This window comes from Telmatherina bonti (genome assembly GCF_933228915.1).
Source record: "Telmatherina bonti genome assembly, chromosome: 22".
Classification (NCBI taxonomy): domain Eukaryota; kingdom Metazoa; phylum Chordata; class Actinopteri; order Atheriniformes; family Telmatherinidae; genus Telmatherina; species Telmatherina bonti.
In genome coordinates this window covers 930,001-951,405 of record NC_136631.1, presented here as the reverse complement: position 1 = coordinate 951,405, position 21,405 = coordinate 930,001, and positions in this window count along the sequence as shown.

Sequence of the window (21,405 nt, the reverse complement as noted above, 5' to 3'; positions counted from 1 at the left end):
GAACATCAGATAAACTGATTAACAACCAACCGAGACCATCAGATACACTGATTAACAACCAGTTGAGACCATCAGATACACTGATTAACAATCAGCTTAGACCATCAGATACACTGGTTAACAACCAACCGAGAACATCAGATAAACTGATTAACAACCAGCCGAGACCATCAGATACACTGATTAACAACCAACTGAGACCATCAGATAAACTGATTAACAACCAACTGAGACCATCAGATACACTGGTTAACAACTAACTGAGACCATCAGATACACTGATTAACAACCAACTGAGACCATCAGATACACTGGTTAACAACCAACTGAGACCATCAGATACACTGATTAACAACCAGCTGAGACCATCAGATACACTGATTAACAACCAGCTTAGACCATCAGATACACTGATTAACAACCAGCTTAGACCATCAGATACACTGATTAACAACCAGCTGAGACCATCAGATACACAGATTGACAACCAACCGAGTCCATCAGATACACTGATTAACAACCAGCTTAGACCATCAGATACACTGATTAACAACCAGCTGAGACCATCAGATACACTGATTAACAACCAGCTTAGACCATCAGATACACTGATTAACAACCAGCTGAGACCATCAGATACACAGATTAACAACCAACCGAGACCATCAGATACACTGATTAACAACCAGCTGAGACCATCAGATACACTGATTAACAACCAGCTTAGACAATCAGATACACTGATTAACAACCAGCTGAGACCATCAGATACACTGATTAACAACCAGCTTAGACAATCAGATACACTGATTAACAACCAGCTTAGACCATCAGATACACTGATTAACAACCAACCGAGACCATCAGATACACTGATTAAAAACCAGCTTAGACCATCAGATACACTGATTAACAACCAACCGAGTCCATCAGATAAACTGATTAACAACCAGCCGAGACCATCAGATACACTGATTAACAACCAGCCGAGACCATCAGATACACTGATTAACAACCAGGCGAAACCATCAGATACACTGATTAACAACCAACCGAGACCATCAGATACACTGATTAACAACCAGCTGAGACCATCAGATACACTGATTAACAACCAGCTGAGACCATCAGATACACTGATTAACAACCAGCTTAGACCATCAGATAAACTGATTAACAACCAACCGAGTCCATCAGATACACTGATTAACAACCAGCTTAGACCATCAGATACACTGGTTAACAACCAGCCGAGACCATCAGATACACTGATTAACAACCAGCCGAGTCCATCAGATACACTGTTTAACAACCAGCCGAGACCATCAGATACACTGATTAACAACCAACCGAGACCATCAGATACACTGATTAAAAACCAGCCGAGTCCATCAGATACACTGTTTAACAACCAGCCGAGACAATCAGATACACTGATTAACAACCAACCGAGACCATCAGATACACTGATTAACAACCAGCCGAGACCATCAGATACACTGATTAACAACCAGCCGAGACCATCAGATACACTGATTAACAACCAACCGAGTCCATCAGATAAACTGATTAACAACCAACCGAGACCATCAGATACACTGATTAACAACCAGCCGAGACCATCAGATACACTGATTAACAACCAGCCGAGACCATCAGATACACTGATTAACAACCAGCCGAGACCATCAGATACACTGATTAACAACCAGTTGAGACCATCAGATACACTGATTAACAACCAGCCGAAACCATCATATACACTGGTTAACAACCAGCTTAGACCATCAGATACACTGGTTAACAACCAGCTTAGACCATCAGATAAACTGATTAACCAGCCGAGACCATCAGATAAACTGATTAACAACCAGCCGAGTCCATCAGATACACTGATTAACAACCAGCTTAGACCATCAGATAAACTGATTAACAACCAACCGAGACCATCAGATACACTGATTAACAACCAGCCGAGTCCATCAGATACACTGATTAACAACCAGCCGAGACCATCAGATAAACTGATTAACAACCAGCCGAGTCCATCAGATACACTGATTAACAACCAGCCGAGACCATCAGATACACTGATTAACAACCAGCCGAGACCATCAGATACACTGATTAACAACCAGCCGAGACCATCAGATACACTGATTAACAACCAACCGAGAACATCAGATACACTGATTAACAACCAGCTTAGACCATCAGATACACTGATTAACAACCAGCTTAGACCATCAGATACACTGATTAACAACCAGCCGAAACCATCAGATACAGTGATTAACAACTAACCGAGACCATCAGATAAACTGATTAACAACCAACCGAGAACATCAGATAAACTGGTTAACAACCAACCGAGACCATCAGATACACTGGTTAAAAACAAGCCGAGACCATCAGAAACACTGTTTAACAACCAGCTTAGACAATCAGATACACTGATTAACAACCAGCCGAGACCATCAGATACACTGATTAACAACCAGCCGAGACCATCAGATACACTGATTAACAACCAGCCGAGACCATCAGATACACTGATTAACAACCAACCGAGTCCATCAGATACACTGATTAACAACCAGCTGAGACCATCAGATACACTGATTAACAACCAGCTTAGACCATCAGATACACTGATTAACAACCAGCTTAGACCATCAGATACACTGATTAACAACCAGCTGAGACCATTAGATACACTGATTAACAACCAGCTTAGACCATCAGATACACTGATTAACAACCAACCGAGTCCATCAGATACACTGATTAACAACCAGCTTAGACCATCAGATAAACTGATTAACAACCAACCGAGTCCATCAGATACACTGATTAACAACCAGCTTAGACCATCAGATACACTGGTTAACAACCAGCCGAGACCATCAGATACACTGTTTAACAACCAGCCGAGACCATCAGATACACTGATTAACAACCAACCGAGAACATCAGATACACTGATTAACAACCAGCCGAGTCCATCAGATACACTGTTTAACAACCAGCCGAGACCATCAGATACACTGATTAACAACCAACCGAGACCATCAGATACACTGATTAACAACCAGCTGAGACCATCAGATACACTGATTAACAACCAGCTTAGACCATCAGATACACTGGTTAAAAACAAGCCGAGACCATCAGATACACTGTTTAACAACCAGCCGAGACCATCAGATACACTGGTTAACAACCAGCCGAGACCATCAGATAAACTGATTAACAACCAACCGAGAACATCAGATAAACTGATTAACAACCAACCGAGACCATCAGATACACTGGTTAACAACCAGCTTAGACCATCAGATACACTGATTAACAACCAGCTTAGACCATCAGATACACTGGTTAAAAACAAGCCGAGACCATCAGATACACTGTTTAACAACCAGCCGAGACCATCAGATACACTGGTTAACAACCAGCCGAGACCATCAGATAAACTGATTAACAACCAACCGAGAACATCAGATAAATTGATTAACAACCAACCGAGACCATCAGATACACTGATTAACAACCAGCTTAGACCATCAGATACACTGATTAACAACCACCTTAGACCATCAGATACACTGATTAACAACCAGCTTAGACCATCAGATACACTGATTAACAACCAGCTTAGACCATCAGATACACTGATTAACAACCAACCGAGAACATCAGATAAACTAATTAACAACCAACCGAGACCATCAGATACACTGATTAAAAACCAGCTTAGACCATCAGATAAACTGATTAAAAACCAACCTAGTCCATCAGATAAACTGATTAACAACCAGCCGAGACCATCAGATACACTGATTAACAACCAGCTTAGACCATCAGATAAACTGATTAACAACCAACCGAGACCATCAGATACACTGATTAACAACCAGCCGAGACCATCAGATACACTGATTAACAACCAGTTGAGACCATCAGATACACTGATTAACAACCAGCTTAGACCATCAGATACACTGATTAACAACCAGCCGAGACCATCATATACACTGGTTAACAACCAGCTTAGTCCATCAGATATACTGGTTAACAACCAATCGAGACCATCAGATACACTGATTAACAACCAGCTTAGACCATCAGATAAACTGGTTAACAACCAATCGAGACCATCATATACACTGGTTAACAACCAGCTTAGACCATCAGATACACTGGTTAACAACCAGCCGAGACCATCATATACACTGATTAACAACCAACCGAGAACATCAGATAAACTGATTAACAACCAACCGAGACCATCAGATACACTGATTAACAACCAGTTGAGACCATCAGATACACTGATTAACAATCAGCTTAGACCATCAGATACACTGGTTAACAACCAACCGAGAACATCAGATAAACTGATTAACAACCAGCCGAGACCATCAGATACACTGATTAACAACCAACTGAGACCATCAGATAAACTGATTAACAACCAACTGAGACCATCAGATACACTGGTTAACAACTAACTGAGACCATCAGATACACTGATTAACAACCAACTGAGACCATCAGATACACTGGTTAACAACCAACTGAGACCATCAGATACACTGATTAACAACCAGCTGAGACCATCAGATACACTGATTAACAACCAGCTTAGACCATCAGATACACTGATTAACAACCAGCTTAGACCATCAGATACACTGATTAACAACCAGCTGAGACCATCAGATACACAGATTGACAACCAACCGAGTCCATCAGATACACTGATTAACAACCAGCTTAGACCATCAGATACACTGATTAACAACCAGCTGAGACCATCAGATACACTGATTAACAACCAGCTTAGACCATCAGATACACTGATTAACAACCAGCTGAGACCATCAGATACACAGATTAACAACCAACCGAGACCATCAGATACACTGATTAACAACCAGCTGAGACCATCAGATACACTGATTAACAACCAGCTTAGACAATCAGATACACTGATTAACAACCAGCTGAGACCATCAGATACACTGATTAACAACCAGCTTAGACAATCAGATACACTGATTAACAACCAGCTTAGACCATCAGATACACTGATTAACAACCAACCGAGACCATCAGATACACTGATTAAAAACCAGCTTAGACCATCAGATACACTGATTAACAACCAACCGAGTCCATCAGATAAACTGATTAACAACCAGCCGAGACCATCAGATACACTGATTAACAACCAGCCGAGACCATCAGATACACTGATTAACAACCAGGCGAAACCATCAGATACACTGATTAACAACCAACCGAGACCATCAGATACACTGATTAACAACCAGCTGAGACGATCAGATACACTGATTAACAACCAGCTTAGACCATCAGATACACTGATTAACAACCAGCTTAGACCATCAGATACACTGATTAACAACCAGCTGAGACCATCAGATACACTGATTAACAACCAGCTTAGACCATCAGATAAACTGATTAACAACCAACCGAGTCCATCAGATACACTGATTAACAACCAGCTTAGACCATCAGATACACTGGTTAACAACCAGCCGAGACCATCAGATACACTGATTAACAACCAGCCGAGTCCATCAGATACACTGTTTAACAACCAGCCGAGACCATCAGATACACTGATTAACAACCAACCGAGACCATCAGATACACTGATTAAAAACCAGCCGAGTCCATCAGATACACTGTTTAACAACCAGCCGAGACAATCAGATACACTGATTAACAACCAACCGAGACCATCAGATACACTGATTAACAACCAGCCGAGACCATCAGATACACTGATTAACAACCAGCCGAGACCATCAGATACACTGATTAACAACCAACCGAGTCCATCAGATAAACTGATTAACAACCAACCGAGACCATCAGATACACTGATTAACAACCAGCCGAGACCATCAGATACACTGATTAACAACCAGCCGAGACCATCAGATACACTGATTAACAACCAGCCGAGACCATCAGATACACTGATTAACAACCAGTTGAGACCATCAGATACACTGATTAACAACCAGCCGAAACCATCATATACACTGGTTAACAACCAGCTTAGACCATCAGATACACTGGTTAACAACCAGCTTAGACCATCAGATAAACTGATTAACCAGCCGAGACCATCAGATAAACTGATTAACAACCAGCCGAGTCCATCAGATACACTGATTAACAACCAGCTTAGACCATCAGATAAACTGATTAACAACCAACCGAGACCATCAGATACACTGATTAACAACCAGCCGAGTCCATCAGATACACTGATTAACAACCAGCCGAGACCATCAGATAAACTGATTAACAACCAGCCGAGTCCATCAGATACACTGATTAACAACCAGCCGAGACCATCAGATACACTGATTAACAACCAGCCGAGACCATCAGATACACTGATTAACAACCAGCCGAGACCATCAGATACACTGATTAACAACCAACCGAGAACATCAGATACACTGATTAACAACCAGCTTAGACCATCAGATACACTGATTAACAACCAGCTTAGACCATCAGATACACTGATTAACAACCAGCCGAAACCATCAGATACAGTGATTAACAACTAACCGAGACCATCAGATAAACTGATTAACAACCAACCGAGAACATCAGATAAACTGGTTAACAACCAACCGAGACCATCAGATACACTGGTTAAAAACAAGCCGAGACCATCAGAAACACTGTTTAACAACCAGCTTAGACAATCAGATACACTGGTTAACAACCAGCCGAGACCATGAGATAAACTGATTAACAACCAACCGAGACCATCAGATACACTGATTAACAACCAGCTTAGACCATCAGATACACTGATTAACAACCACCTTAGACCATTAGATACACTGATTAACAACCAGCTTAGACCATCAGATACACTGATTAACAACCAGCTTAGACCATCAGATACACTGATTAACAACTAACCGAGACCATCAGATAAACTGATTAACAACCAACCGAGAACATCAGATAAACTGATTAACAACCAGCTTAGACCATCAGATACACTGATTAATTACCAGCTTAGACCATCAGATAAACTGATTAAAAACCAACCTAGTCAATCAGATAAACTGATTAACAACCAGCCGAGACAATCAGATACACTGATTAACAACCAGCCGAGACCATCAGATACACTGATTAACAACCAGCCGAGACCACCAGATACACTGATTAACAACCAGCCGAAACCATCAGATACACTGATTAACAACCAACCGAGACCATCAGATACACTGATTAACAACCAGCCGAGACCATCAGATAAACTGATTAACAACCAGCCGAAACCATCAGATACACTGATTAACAACCAGCCGAAACCATCAGATACAGTGATTAACAACCAGCCGAGACCATCAGATACACTGATTAACAACCAGCCGAGACCATCAGATACACTGATTAACAACCAGGCGAAACCATCAGATACACTGATTAACAACCAACCGAGACCATCAGATACACTGATTAACAACCAGCTTAGACCATCAGATACACTGATTAACAACCAGTTGAGACCATAAGATACACTGATTAACAACCAGCTTAGACCATCAGATACACTGGTTAACAACCAGCTTAGACCATCAGATACACTGGTTAACAACCAATCGAGACCATCATATACACTGGTTAACAACCAGCTTAGACCATCAGATACACTGGTTAACAACCAGCTTAGACCATCAGATTCACTGGATAACAACCAACCGAGAACATCAGATAAACTGATTAACAACCAGCCGAGACCATCATATACACTGATTAACAACCAACTGAGACCATCAGATACACTGATTAACAACCAGCAAAGACCATCAGATACACTGATTAACAACCAGCTTAGACCATCAGATACACTGATTAATAACCAGCTGAGACCATCAGATACACTGATTAACAACCAGCTTAGACCATCAGATACACTGAGTAACAACCAGCTTAGACCATCAGATAAACTGATTAACAACCAGCTTAGACCATCAGATACACTGGTTAACAACCAGCTTAGACCATCAGATAAACTGATTAACAACCAGCCGAGACCATCAGATACACTGATTAACAACCAGCTTAGACCATCAGATAAACTGATTAACAACCAGCTTAGACCATCAGATACACTGGTTAACAACCAACCGAGAACATCAGATAAACTGATTAACAACCAGCTTAGACCATCAGATACACTGATTAACAACCAGCTTAGACCATCAGATAAACTGATTAACAACCAGCTTAGACCATCAGATACACTGGTTAACAACCAACCGAGACCATCAGATACACTGATTAACAACCAGCCGAGACCATCAGATACACTGATTAACAACCAGCTTAGACCATCAGATACACTGATTAACAACCAGCTGAGACCATCAGATAAACTGATTAACAACCAGCTTAGACCATCAGATACACTGGTTAACAACCAGCTGAGACCATCAGATAAACTGATTAACAACAAACCGAGACCATCAAATACACTGATTAACAACCAGCCGAGTCCATCAGATACACTGATTAACAACCAGCCGAGTCCATCAGATACACTGATTAACAACCAGCTTAGACCATCAGATAAACTGATTAACAACCAAACGAGTCCATCAGATACACTGATTAACAACCAGCTTAGACCATCAGATACACTGGTTAACAACCAGCCGAGACCATCAGATACACTGATTAACAACCAGCCGAGACCATCAGATACACTGATTAACAACCAGCTTAGACCATCAGATACACTGGTTAAAAACAAGCCGAGACCATCAGATACACTGTTTAACAACCAGCCGAGACCATCAGATACACTGTTTAACAACCAGCCGAGACCAACAGATACACTGATTAATAACCAACGTAGACTATCAGATACACTGGTTAACAACCAACCAAGACCATCAGATACACTGGTTAACAACCAGCCGAGTCCATCAGATACACTGGTTAACAACCAGCCGAGACCAACAGATACACTGATTAATAACCAACGTAGACTATCAGATACACTGGTTAACAACCAACCAAGACCATCAGATACACTGGTTAACAACCAGCCGAGTCCATCAGATACACTGGTTAACAACCAACCGAGAACATCAGATAAACTGATTAACAACCAACCGAGACCATCAGATACACTGATTAACAACCAGCTTAGACCATCAGATACACTGATTAACAACCAGCTTAGACCATCAGATACACTGATTAACAACTAACCGAGACCATCAGATAAACTGATTAACAACCAACCGAGAACATCAGATAAACTGATTAACAACCAACCTAGACCATCAGATACACTGATTAAAAACCAGCTTAGACCATCAGATACACTGATTAACAACCAGCTTAGGCCATCAGATACACTGATTAACAACCAACCGAGACCATCAGATACACTGATTAACAACCAGCCGTGACCACCAGATACACTGATTAACAACCAGCCGAAACCATCAGATACACTGATTAACAACCAGCCGAGACAATCAGATACACTGATTAACAACCAACCGAGACCATCAGATACACTGATTAACAACCAGCCGTGACCACCAGATACACTGATTAACAACCAGCCGAAACCATCAGATACACTGATTAACAACCAGCCGAGACCAGCAGATACACTGATTAACAACCAGCCGAGACCACCAGATACACTGATTAACAACCAGCCGAAACCATCAGATACACTGATTAACAACCAGCCGAAACCATCAGATACACTGATTAACAACCAACTGAGACCATCAGATACACTGATTAACAACCAACCGAGACCATCAGATACACTGATTAACAACCAGCTGAGACCATCAGATACACTGATTAACAACCAGCTTAGACCATCAGATACACTGATTAACAACCAGCTTAGACCATCAGATACACTGATTAACAACCAGCTTAGACCATCAGATACACTGATTAACAACCATCCGAGACCATCAGATACACTGATTAACAACCAGCTTAGACCATCAGATAAACTGATTAACAACCAGCTTAGACCATCAGATAAACTGATTAACAACCAGCCGAGTCCATCAGATACACTGATTAACAACCAGCCGAGACCATCAGATACACTGATTAACAACCAGCCGAGACCATCAGATACACTGATTAACAACCAGCTTAGACCATCAGATACACTGATTAACAACCAGCCGAGTCCATCAGATACACTGATTAACAACCAGCCGAGACCATCAGATACACTGATTAACAACCAGCCGAGACCAACAGATACACTGATTAATAACCAACGTAGACCATCAGATACACTGGTTAACAACCAACCAAGACCATCAGATACACTGGTTAACAACCAGCCGAGTCCATCAGATAAACTGATTAACAACCAACCGAGAACATCAGATAAACTGATTAACAACCAACCGAGACCATCAGATACACTGATTAACAACCAGCTTAGACCATCAGATACACTGATTAACAACCAGCTTAGACAATCAGATACACTGATTAACAACCAGCTTAGACCATCAGATACACTGATTAACAACTAACCGAGACCATCAGATAAACTGATTAACAACCAACCGAGAACATCAGATAAACTGATTAACAACCAACCTAGACCATCAGATACACTGATTAAAAACCAGCTTAGACCATCAGATACACTGATTAACAACCAGCTTAGACCATCAGATACACTGATTAACAACCAGCCGTGACCACCAGATACACTGATTAACAACCAACCGAGACCATCAGATACACTGATTAACAACCAGCCGAGACCATCAGATACACTGATTAACAACCAGCCGAGACCATCAGATAAATTGATTAACAACCAGCCGAGACCATCAGATACACTGATTAACAACCAGCCGAGACCATCAGATACACTGATTAACAACCAGGCGAAACCATCAGATACACTGATTAACAACCAACCGAGACCATCAGATACACTGATTAACAACCAGCTTAGACCATCAGATAAACTGATTAACAACCAACCGAGACCATCAGATACACTGATTAACAACCAGGCGAAACCATCAGATACACTGATTAACAACCAACCGAGACCATCAGATACACTGGTTAACAACCAGCTTAGACCATCAGATACACTGATTAACAACCAGCAAAGACCATCAGATACACTGATTAACAACCAACCGAGACCATCAGATACACTGATTAACAACCAGCTTAGACCATCAGATACACTGATTAACAACCAGCTTAGACCATCAGATACACTGATTAACAACCAGCTTAGACCATCAGATACACTGATTAACAACCAACCGAGACCATCAGATACACTGATTAACAACCAGCTTAGACCATCAGATACACTGATTAACAACCAGCTGAGACCATCAGATACACTGATTAACAACCAACCGAGACCATCAGGTACACTGATTAACAACCAGCTTAGACCATCAGATACACTGATTAACAACCAGCTGAGACCATCAGATACACTGATTAACAACCAACCGAGACCATCAGATACACTGATTAACAACCAGCTGAGACCATCAGATACACTGATTAACAACCAACTGAGACCATCAGATAAACTGATTAACAACCAGCTTAGACCATCAGATACAGTGGTTAACAACCAACCGAGAACATCAGATAAACTGATTAACAACCAGCCGAGACCATCAGATACACTGGTTAAAAACCAGCCGAGACCATCATATATACTGATTAACAACCAACTGAGACCATCAGATAAACTGATTAACAACCAGCCGAGACCATCAGATACACTGGTTAACAACCAGCCGAGACCATCAGATACACTGGTTAACAACCAGCTGAGACCATCAGATACACTACACTGATTAACAACCAACCGAGACCATCAGATACACTGATTAACAACCAGCTGAGACCATCAGATACACTGATTAACAACCAACCGAGACCATCAGATACACTGATTAACAACCAGCTTAGACCATCAGATACACTGATTAACAACCAGCTTAGACCATCAGATACACTGATTAACAACCAGCTTAGACCATCAGATACACTGATTAACAACCAGCCGAGACCATCAGATACACTGATTAACAACCAACCGAGTCCATCAGATACACTGATTAACAACCAGCTTAGACAATCAAATACATTGATTAACAACCAGCCGAGTCCATCAGATACACTGATTAACAACCAGCTTAGACCATCAGATACACTGGTTAACAACCAGCCGAGACCATCAGATACACTGATTAACAACCAGCTTAGACCATCAGATAAACTGATTAACAACCAGCTTAGACCATCAGATACACTGATTAACAACCAGCTTAGACCATCAGATACACTGATTAACAACCAGCTTAGACCATCAGATACACTGATTAACAACCAGCTTAGACCATCAGACACACTGATTAACAACCAGCTTAGACCATCAGATACACTGATTAACAACCAACCGAGACCATCAGATACACTGATTAACAACCAGCCGAGTCCATCAGATACACTGATTAACAACTAGCCGAGACCATCAGATACACTGATTAACAACCAGCTTAGACCATCAGATAAACTGATTAACAACCAGCCGAGTCCATCAGATACACTGATTAACAACCAACCGAGACCATCAGATACACTGATTAACAACCAGCTTAGACCATCAGATACACTGATTAACAACCAGCTGAGACCATCAGATACACTGATTAACAACCAACCGAGACCATCAGGTACACTGATTAACAACCAGCTTAGACCATCAGATACACTGATTAACAACCAGCTGAGACCATCAGATACACTGATTAACAACCAACCGAGACAATCAGATACACTGATTAACAACCAGCCGAGACCACCAGATACACTGATTAAAAACCAGCCGAAACCATCAGATACACTGATTAACAACCAACCGAGACCATCAGATACACTGATTAACAACCAGCCGAGACCATCAGATACACTGATTAACAACCAGCGGAAACCATCAGATACACTGATTAACAACCAGCCGAGTCCATCAGATACACTGATTAACAACCAGCTTAGACCATCAGATAAACTGATTAACAACCAGCCGAGACCATCAGATACACTGATTAACAACCAGCCGAGTCCATCAGATACACTGATTAACAACCAGCTTAGACCATCAGATAAACTGATTAACAACCAGCTTAGACCATCAGATACACTGATTAACAACCAGCCGAAACCATCAGATACAGTGATTAACAACCAGCCGAGTCCATCAGATACACTGATTAACAACCAGCTTAGACCATCAGATACACTGATTAACAACCAGCTTAGACCATCAGATACACTGATTAACAACCAGCTTAGACCATCAGATACACTGATTAACAACCAGCTTAGACCATCAGACACACTGATTAACAACCAGCTTAGACCATCAGATACACTGATTAACAACCAACCGAGACCATCAGATACACTGATTAACAACCAGCCGAGTCCATCAGATACACTGATTAACAACTAGCCGAGACCATCAGATACACTGATTAACAACCAGCTTAGACCATCAGATAAACTGATTAACAACCAGCCGAGTCCATCAGATACACTGATTAACAACCAGCTTAGACAATCAAATACACTGATTAACAACCAACCGAGACCATCAGATACACTGATTAACAACCAGCTTAGACCATCAGATACACTGATTAACAACCAACCGAGACCATCAGATACACTGATTAACAACCAGCCGAGACCATCAGATACACTGATTAACAACCAGCCGAGTCCATCAGATACACTGATTAACAACCAGCCGAAACCATAAGATACACTGATTAACAACCAACCGAGACCATCAGATACACTGATTAACAACCAGCTGAGACCATCAGATACACTGATTAACAACCAACCGAGACCATCAGATACACTGGTTAACAACCAGCTTAGACCATCAGATACACTGGTTAACAACCAACCGAGACCATCAAATACACTGGTTAACAACCAGCCGAGACCATCAGATACACTGGTTAACAACCAACCGAGACCATCAGATACACTGGTTAAAAACAAGCCGAGACCATCAGATACACTGTTTAACAACCAGCCGAGACCATCAGATACACTGGTTAACAACCAGCCGAGTCCATCAGATACAGTGGTTAACAACCAGCCGAGACCATCAGATAAACTGATTAACAACCAACCGAGACCATCAGATACACTGATTAACAACCAGCTTAGACCATCAGATACACTGATTAACAACCAGCTTAGACCATCAGATACACTGATTAACAACCAGCTTAGACCATCAGATACACTGATTAACAACCAGCTTAGACCATCAGATACACTGATTAACAACCAACCGAGACCATCAGATACACTGATTAACAACCAGCCGAGACCATCAGATACACTGATTAACAACCAGCCGAGACCATCAGATACACTGATTAAAAACCAGCTTAGACCATCAGATACACTGATTAACAACCAACCGAGACCATCAGATACACTGATTAACAACCAACCGAGACCATCAGATACACTGATTAAAAACCAGCTTAGACCATCAGATACACTGATTAACAACCAGCTTAGACCATCAGATACACTGATTAAAAACCAACCTAGTCCATCAGATAAACTGATTAACAACCAGCCGAGACAATCAGATACACTGATTAACAACCAGCCGAGACCACCAGATACACTGATTAAAAACCAGCCGAAACCATCAGATACACTGATTAACAACCAACCGAGACCATCAGATACACTGATTAACAACCAGCCGAAACCATCAGATACACTGATTAACAACCAGGCGAAACCATCAGATACAGTGATTAACAACCAGCCGAGACCATCAGATACACTGATGAACAACCAGCCGAGACCATCAAATACACTGATTAACAACCAGGCGAGACCATCAGATACACTGATTAACAACCAGCTTAGACCATCAGATACACTGATTAACAACCAACCGAGACCATCAGATACACTGATTAACAACCAGCCGAAACCATCATATACACTGGTTAACAACCAGCTTAGACCATCAGATACACTGGTTAACAACCAATCGAGACCATCAGATACACTTATTAACAACCAGCCGAGACCATCAGATAAACTGATTAACAACCAGCTTAGACCATCAGATACACTGATTAACAACCAACCGAGACCATCAGATACACTGATTAACAACCAGCCGAGACCATCAGATACACTGATTAACAACCAGCCGAGTCCATCAGATACACTGGTTAACAACCAGCCGAGACCATCAGATAAACTGATTAACAACCAGCCGAGTCCATCAGATAAACTGATTAACAACCAGCTTAGACCATCAGATACACTGGTTAACAACCAACCGAGACCATCAGATACACTGATTAACAACCAGCTTAGACCATCAGATACACTGGTTAACAACCAACCGAGACCATCAGATAAACTGATTAACAACCAGCCGAGACCATCAGATAAACTGATTAACAACCAGCCGAGTCCATCAGATACACTGATTAACAACCAGCTTAGACCATCAGATAAACTGATTAACAACCAGCCGAGTCCATCAGATACACTGATTAACAACCAGCTTAGACCATCAGATACACTGGTTAACAACCAGCCGAGACCATCAGATAAACTGATTAACAACCAGCCGAGTCCATCAGATACACTGATTAACAACCAGCTTAGACCATCAGATACACTGATTAACAACCAGCCGAGTCCATCAGATACACTGATTAACAACCAGCTTAGACCATCAGATACACTGGTTAACAACCAGCCGAGACCATCAGATAAACTGATTAACAACCAGCCGAGTCCATCAGATACACTGATTAACAACCAGCTTAGACCATCAGATAAACTGATTAACAACCAGCCGAGACCATCAGATAAACTGATTAACAACCAGCCGAGACCATCAGATACACTGATTAACAACCAGCCGAGTCCATCAGATACACTGATTAACAACCAGCTTAGACCATCAGATACACTGGTTAACAACCAACCGAGACCATCAGATACACTGATTAACAACCAGCCGAGACCATCAGATAAACTGATTAACAACCAGCCGAGTCCATCAGATACACTGATTAACAACCAGCCGAGACCATCAGATAAACTGATTAACAACCAGCTTAGACCATCAGATACACTGGTTAACAACCAGCCGAGACCATCAGATAAACTGATTAACAACCAGCTTAGACCATCAGATACACTGATTAACAACCAACCGAGTCCATCAGATACACTGATTAACAACCAGCTTAGACCATCAGATACACTGGTTAACAACCAACCGAGACCATCAGATACACTGATTAACAACCAGCTTAGACCATCAGATACACTGATTAACAACCAGCTTAGACCATCAGATACACTGATTAACAACCAGCTTAGACCATCAGATACACTGATTAACAACCAGCTTAGACCATCAGATAAACTGATTAACAACCAGCCGAGTCCATCGGATACACTGATTAACAACCAGCTTAGACCATCAGATACACTGATTAACAACCAGCCGAGACCATCAGATACACTGATTAACAACCAGCCGAGTCCATCAGATACACTGATTAACAACCAGCCGAGTCCATCAGATACACTGGTTAACAACCAGCCGAGACCATCAGATAAACTGATTAACAACCAGCCGAGTCCATCAGATACACTGATTAACAACCAGCTTCGACCATCAGATAGACTGATTAACAACCAGCCGAGTCCATCAGATAGACTGATTAACAACCAGCTTAGACCATCAGATACACTGGTTAACAACCAGCTTAGACCATCAGATACACTGATTAACAACCAGCTTAGACCATCAGATACACTGATTAACAACCAACCGAGACCATCAGATAAACTGATTAACAACCAGCCGAGACCATCAGATAAACTGATTAACAACCAGCCGAGTCCATCAGATACACTGATTAACAACCAGCTTAGACCATCAGATACACTGGTTAACAACTAGCCGAGACCATCAGATAAACTGATTAACAACCAGCTTAGACCATCAGATACACTGATTAACAACCAACCGAGACCATCAGATACACTGGTTAACAACCAACAGAGACCATCAGATAAACTGATTAACAACCAGCCGAGTCCATCAGATACACTGGTTAACAACCAGCCGAGACCATCAGATAAACTGATTAACAACCAGCCGAGTCCATCAGATACACTGATTAACAACCAGCTCAGACCATCAGATACACTGGTTAACAACCAGCCGAGACCATCAGATAAACTGATTAACAACCAGCCGAGTCCATCAGATACACTGATTAACAACCAACTGAGACCATCAGATACACTGATTAACAACCAACCGAGACCATCAGATACACTGATTAACAACCAGCCGAGTCCATCAGATAAACTGATTAACAACCAGCTTAGACCATCAGATACACTGATTAACAACCAACCGAGACCATCAGATAAACTGATTAACAACCAGCCGAGACCATCAGATAAACTGATTAACAACCAGCCGAGTCCATCAGATAAACTGATTAACAACCAGCTTAGACCATCAGATACACTGATTAACAACCAGCCGAGACCATCAGATACACTGATTAACAACCAACCGAGACCATCAGATACACTGATTAACAACCAGCCGAGTCCATCAGATAAAGTGATTAACAACCAGCCGAGACCATCAGATACACTGATTAACAACCAACCGAGACCATCAGATACACTGATTAACAACCAGCCGAGTCCATCAGATAAAGTGATTAACAACCAGCTTAGACCATCAGATACACTGATTAACAACCAACCGAGACCATCAGATAAACTGATTAACAACCAGCCGAGACCATCAGATAAACTGATTAACAACCAACCGAGACCATCAGATACACTGATTAACAACCAGCCGAGACCATCAGATAAACTGATTAACAACCAGCTTAGACCATCAGATACACTGATTAACAACCAACCGAGACCATCAGATACACTGATTAACAACCAACCGAGACCATCAGATAAACTGATTAACAACCAACCGAGACCATCAGATAAACTGATTAACAACCAGCTTAGACCATCAGATACACTGGTTAACAACCAGCCGAGACCATCAGATACACTGGTTAACAACCAGCCGAGACCATCAGATAAACTGATTAACAACCAGCCGAGTCCATCAGATACACTGATTAACAACCAGCTTAGACCATCAGATACACTGGTTAACAACCAACCGAGACCATCAGATAAACTGATTAACAACCAGCCGAGACCATCAGATACACTGATTAACAACCAGCTTAGACCATCAGATACACTGGTTAACAACCAACCGAGACCATCAGATACACTGGTTAACAACCAGCTTAGACCATCAGATACACTGGTTAACAACCAACCGAGACCATCAGATACACTGATTAACAACCAGCTTAGACCATCAGATACACTGGTTAACAACCAACCGAGACCATCAGATACACTGATTAACAACCAGCTTAGACCATCAAATACACTGGTTAACAACCAACCGAGACCATCAGATAAACTGATTAACAACCAGCCGAGTCCATCAGATACACTGGTTTACAACCAGCCGAGACCATCAGATAAACTGATTAACAACCAGCCGAGTCCATCAGATACACTGATTAACAACCAGCTTAGGCCATCAGATACACTGATTAACAACCAGCCGAGTCCATCAGATACACTGATTAACAACCAGCTTAGACCATCAGATACACTGATTAACAACCAACCGAGACCATCAGATACACTGATTAAAGACCAGCCGAGACCATCAGATAAACTGATTAACAACCAGCTTAGACCATCAGATACACTGATTAACAACCAGCTTAGACCATCAGATACACTGATTAAGAACCAGCCGAGTCCATCAGATAAACTGATTAACAACCAGCCGAGTCCATCAGATACACTGATTAAGAACCAGCCGAGTCCATCAGATAAACTGATTAACAACCAGCTTAGACCATCAGATACACTGATTAACAACCAGCCGAGTCCATCAGATACACTGATTAACAACCAGCCGAGACCACCAGATAAACTGATTAACAACCAGCCGAGTCCATCAGATACACTGATTAACAACCAGCTTAGACCATCAGATACACTGGTTAACAACCAGCCGAGACCATCAGATAAACTGATTAACAACCAGCTTAGACCATCAGATACACTGATTAACAACCAACCGAGACCATCAGATACACTGGTTAACAACCAGCCGAGTCCATCAGATACACTGATTAACAACCAGCTTAGACCATCAGATAAACTGATTAACAACCAGCCGAGTCCATCAGATACACTGATTAACAACCAGCTTAGACCATCAGATAAACTGATTAACAACCAGCCGAGTCCATCAGATAAACTGATTAACAACCAGCCGAGTCCATCAGATACACTGATTAACAACCAGCCGAGACCATCAGATAAACTGATTAACAACCAGCCGAGTCCATCAGATAAACTGATTAACAACCAGCTTAGACCATCAGATACACTGATTAACAACCAACCGAGTCCATCAGATACACTGATTAACAACCAGCCGAGTCCATCAGATACACTGATTAACAACCAGCCGAGTCCATCAGATTAACAACCAGCCGAGTCCATCAGATACACTGATTAACAACCAGCCGAGTCCATCAGATAAACTGATTAACAACCAGCTTAGACCATCAGATACACTGATTAACAACCAACCTAGACCATCAGATAAACTGATTAACAACCAGCCGAGACCATCAGATACACTGATTAAAGACCAGCCGAGACCATCAGATAAACTGATTAACAACCAGCTTAGACCATCAGATACACTGATTAACAACCAACCGAGACCATCAGATAAACTGATTAACAACCAGCCGAGACCATCAGATACACTGATTAACAACCAACCGAGACCATCAGATACACTGATTAACAACCAGCTTAGACCATCAGATAAACTGATTAACAACCAGCCGAGACCATCAGATAAACTGATTAACAACCAGCTTAGACCATCAGATAAACTGATTAACCAGCCGAGACCATCAGATAAACTGATTAACAACCAGCCGAGACCATCAGATACACTGATTAACAACCAACCGAGACCATCAGATAAACTGATTAACAACCAGCCGAGACCATCAGATACACTGATTAACAACCAGCTTAGACCATCAGATAAACTGATTAACAACCAGCCGAGTCCATCAGATACACTGATTAACAACCAGCTTAGACCATCAGATAAACTGATTAACCAGCCGAGACCATCAGATAAACTGATTAACAACCAGCCGAGTCCATCAGATATACTGATTAACAACCAGCTTAGACCATCAGATAAACTGATTAACAACCAACCGAGACCATCAGATAAACTGATTAACAACCAGCCGAGTCCATCAGATACACTGATTAACAACCAGCCGAGACCATCAGATAAACTGATTAACAACCAGCCGAGTCCATCAGATACACTGATTAACAACCAGCCGAGACCATCAGATACACTGATTAACAACCAGCTTAGACCATCAGATACACTGATTAACAACCAGCCGAGTCCATCAGATACACTGATTAACAACCAGCCGAGACCATCAGATAAACTGATTAACAACCAGCTTAGACCATCAGATACACTGATTAACAACCAGCCGAGTCCATCAGATAAACTGATTAACAACCAGCCGAGTCCATCAGATACACTGATTAACAACCAGCCGAGTCCATCAGATACACTGATTAACAACCAGCTTAGACCATCAGATACACTGATTAACAACCAGCCGAGTCCATCAGATAAACTGATTAACAACCAGCCGAGTCCATCAGATACACTGATTAACAACCAACCGAGTCCATCAGATACACTGATTAACAACCAGCCGAGACCATCAGATACACTGATTAACAACACAGCCGAGACCATCAGATACACTGATTAACAACCAACCGAGACCATCAGATACACTGATTAACAACCAGCTTAGACCATCAGATAAACTGATTAACAACCAGCCGAGACCATCAGATAAACTGATTAACAACCAGCTTAGACCATCAGATAAACTGATTAACCAGCCGAGACCATCAGATAAACTGATTAACAACCAGCCGAGTCCATCAGATAAACTGATTAACAACCAGCTTAGACCATCAGATACACTGATTAACAACCAACCGAGTCCATCAGATACACTGATTAACAACCAGCCGAGTCCA